Below are 4191 nucleotides of genomic sequence, written 5' to 3'. Positions count from 1 at the left end.
TAAGCGCTTCGTGTTAAAAAGTGCAAAGCACAAAGGGAAGATAAAATAAAGCGTAGTGTATTACATCTGTGCAACAGTTATTGAGCCTTTCTTTTAACAGTTTTAAATTTCAGTTACTGTGCACGTTAAAAACAATTTATAGACTTTTCTACGCCCGTGTTTTGTTCTCACAGACACCCGATAGCAAGTAACAAAACAACATTAAACTCCGGCAAGAAGATAAAGTCCTTTTTGCAAAATCATAGACATGCATTTACAAATCAAGTATAATGGGAACACAGAATGATCTTGGAGAGAGCGTTACCGAACTGACTGCTGTAACCGAACGCGACCAGGGTTTAAAGGCTGAACGAATGACTGACAGCCACAGCGGAGAAAAGAGTTTGCGTGAACTTTAATGTAAGGACTTAAATATTCATATGTAGCTCACATTAAGCTATTGTATGGCTTCAGAAGTAACACAGAATAATTTGCACAATTGGGGAAAAAAATAAAATAAATAATAATAATCTCGGATTTGGATCGGCCCTCTCTGCCCGATACCCAATCCGAGAAAAATGGCACTATCGGAGCCGATACCCGATATGAATATCGGATCGGCGCATCCCTAGTAATCGTCCCATGTCAATTATTTATTTATTTTTTAATCCTGTTAATACTTTCCCCATACTACCGTGTGTATGCGGCACTAGACGAACGTGCATGACCATTGCGCTTGTGTCTTTTACAGCGTCTTGAAAGTGAGGCCTTTGATGAAAACAGATGAACAATTAAACCAGAAAAAGGAAAAGGAATTATCTGGTCAATTGTAACTGTTGCTAAAGTGCTGATGGAAAATGGTGACAGAACAAATAATGTCACCAAGTTGATTTTCCCAGGCGACGTGAAAGTGACGAGAAAAATGGAAATATGAGATGCCAGTTTGGACAAACTGACAAAGAAAGAACCTTGGCTGAAGAGAATAACAGAAAAGGTTGGCAGGGTGTCACGTGTGCCTATAGACTTCTGGAAGGAGGAAAGCCCTCAGAAAGAGAAAGGTGCAAAGTCTACATAACGAAAACCTATTATAGAAGGAGAAACGGAATATCTACAAGCACACAGACTGGCCCTGATAGACAAGGTAATCGTGAATTTAACCACAACATCAGAACCTGAAATACTCGCCTGTGCAGTTGAAATGGAACTGGCTGGGGAATAAAGTGCAGGATTATTCCTGAGTCAGACATGGCCGTTGAAAAATGGGATGGAGGGGAAAAACAAGAAAATTTGTCAAGAAAATTGAAGAAATGGAAAGAACCATGTTTGCTAAAACCCATATTAATAGTAATATTGGTAACAGTCACCGTAACACTAGTAGGGATATGACCTCTAGTTGAATTAGCTAGCCAACTGATTACAGTGGACCAAATTTATGTACATGAAGTCACAAATTGTATTATAGTAGACAGGGCCATCCTTTGGAATGCAAAAATTTGGCACTAAAATTATATTAAGAGATACAGACCTTAGGGAAGATGTACTAAGAGGGAGATGTATCGAGTCCAAAAAAGTGAAAAATATGAATGAAAGAGAACATGAATGTTACTGAGAAAATGAAGATAACGACACAAGGTCAAGTTTTCAGTGAATTTATGGAGTTTAACAAAAAGACCAATGAGGTTTACATGCAAATGAGAATGAGAGAGTAATAAATGTGTTACGACTGAACCAGGAAAATGGCAAGAAAGGGGTGTTTTGGATATTGATATTTACCTGTTTCAATGTTATATTATTTGCTTAATTTTAAGTTAATGCCATATGCTTTAGTATAAAAATGCTTGAATGTTTTGGAAAGTACTTGCAATACTTCTTTCGTTTACTTTAAAGCGTATATAACACACAGTTTCTTTCAGTTTATCATGTTACTCAAGTTAATCCCTATAGAGTATTATCACATCCTTCATATATCCGAAGAATCTTTAGTTTTATCAGATTTATTAAGGACAGATACAGCTGTACCAAAAAAAGTCAAGCTCTTGGAGGCATGCTGTGTGAGCTAAAGATTCACAAGCACACAAAGCTTTTGCTTAGCAATCGTTTTCAAGCTGTGACACTGACGTAAGTAAAACAGGAACAAAAACTTCATTGACCCCGACAACTTCTGCAACCCGAAATGAAACGCGTTGATGGGCGAGCTCGTTCTCGCTCTGGGGTGCGTTTCCCGAAAGCAACTATGGTCGCAAGTTCCATTGTTACAAATAGAATTCAATGGAACTTTCGACCATAGTTCGTTAACGATGCTTTCGGGAAACGCATACCTGGTTGATGTGTGCGCGCACTCTTCCTGGAGAAGTGCCCATACAAGGAATTCCGCCCTTTATGATGTCATACAGGGCCATACTCGAAAAAACAAAACAAAAACACTTTACGAAACTTTTATTTAATGCCACGTCAGCATCTTAGGCTATTTTCATGGCAAAAACATTTTTAAAAAATACAAGTATAACAAATACAATAAAAAACTAGCACACAAACAAACACAAGTTATATTACGCAAGATTTTTTACATTAACATGATAAAAATTCTAAAACTTCTGGCAAACTTTTACTAAATAACTCTTTAAGTGAGTTCACTTCATAAAAGAGTTTTCTACATACATTAAAAGCTGGACCGTCCAATAAAATATGTTTGACAGAAAGGGGAATTTGCAAAACATGCATTGAGTAGGGCCTTCACCTTTAAGCCAAAATGCATGAGTCAGTCTTGACCTATGTATGACCTATGCAACCCGAAACTTACACAAACCCTGAAGCAGTGTCTTTGCCACAGAAATACTCCGTCATACGTCCAACTCCTTAGCAGCGTAAATAAGTCAGAATGCATGAAAAAGCACTAGACATCCCCTTTAAGATAGGATGAATAAGCGAAAGTTAGGATTCTGAGTTTGATGCTCTGCAAACAACCACATGAGGGTACTCAGTGGTGAAGAGAGCATGTTGTAACATCAAGCAGTGATGAGACAGATGAAAACTGCATTGAAGAAGAGGAAGAGTGCTATATGAAAATGCAAGCGACATAGGAATGAAATCTGCCTTATTAGATGTATCACACATTGATATGTAATTGGAGTTCCCCAAAAAGTTGTATAAAAGGTCTGAGGAGTAAACCACTCTTCAGATGCTGCTTGCATTGAGCGTGAAGGACACCTGATACCCTGTCGAGGGACACCTTACAGCATCTCCAGTATTGCCGTTTATAGAGTTTGATTATAGAACTCATAGCTTGACTGATTTTAGGTTTTATTTTTGCATTAACTGCTTTGTATGGTAACCAATAAAATAAGAGATTGAATTGCCTCCCGTGAGACTTTACTTATAACTACAAACTTATCCTCAAAAAAGAACAACCACAAGGGAATCTTCTACATCATTCCTGAAGGACTTCAAACTGAGCAGGTGAGTACATCATGGCAGGGCTGGGCCATATGGCCAAAAAATTATCACAATAAAATGTTTCATATCAGCTGATACTGATAATTATCACAATCAATTTTAAATCTTTAGGCACATTTTTGCTCCTAAGCGAAAGTTGTAGAAACCAGACAGCTAATTGTGGTTTTAAACTACTCTTTATGGCCAGAACATGACAAACACAGCACGTTTTTTAATTCTTTACACTTTTCCAGTCATTTTTCCTAAACAAAATAAATAACAGAAAAACTTATTTCTTAGTTTCTGCATGTTCTAATAAGTGATATTGTTTCAAATCATGAAACAGGTTTGTGTTGCCTGACTTTGATGACTTGTATCTTCAGCACAGCTTGCAGTGCAGGCTGCAATATTAATAATATATATATATATATAGAGAGAGAGAGAGAGAGAGAGAGTCAGAGGCGGACATTAACTAAGTACATTTACTTGAGTATTGTACTTAAGTACACTTTGTGAGTATCTGTACTTTACTTGAGTATTATTTTTTCTGGGAACTTATGACTTTAACTTCACTACATTTGAAAGACAAATATTGTACTTTTCACTCCACTACATTTCTATCAAGGTCCTCGAAGTAGAAAGTCGTTACTATGTAGCAGCTTTGAAAGTCAGTGGGTGATTTTTTTTCTTCTCTAAAACGTGACTTTCTTTTTTTCAGACAGTTTATCAGCAATCACTCTTGTAGGGCTACATGAAGAGATTTCCCAGCATTTTTTGAGC

General features: G+C 37.1%; 2 protein-coding genes across 2 annotated transcripts in view; one reads left to right on the top strand and one right to left on the bottom strand.

Annotated features, from left to right (window-relative positions):
- The window catches only part of LOC107583301 (mitochondrial dynamics protein MID51-like), a 23132-nt gene that overhangs the window by 17065 nt on the left and 1876 nt on the right, over positions 1 to 4191 (bottom strand). The window lies entirely within an intron of this gene.
- LOC107583259 (uncharacterized) overlaps positions 3308 to 4191 on the top strand; it is a 12945-nt gene continuing 12061 nt past the window's right edge. The window contains exon 1 of the mRNA XM_016269413.1: positions 3308 to 3435. The gene's annotated coding sequence lies outside the window, so the exon portion shown is untranslated. The remainder of the gene's footprint in view (positions 3436 to 4191) is intronic.

Source organism: Sinocyclocheilus grahami, unplaced genomic scaffold (genome assembly GCF_001515645.1).
Source record: "Sinocyclocheilus grahami isolate Dianchi unplaced genomic scaffold, SAMN03320097.WGS_v1.1 scaffold52.1, whole genome shotgun sequence".
Classification (NCBI taxonomy): domain Eukaryota; kingdom Metazoa; phylum Chordata; class Actinopteri; order Cypriniformes; family Cyprinidae; genus Sinocyclocheilus; species Sinocyclocheilus grahami.
The sequence above is the reverse complement of the archived record's forward strand: the minus strand, read 5'-3'. Positions and strand labels throughout refer to the sequence as shown.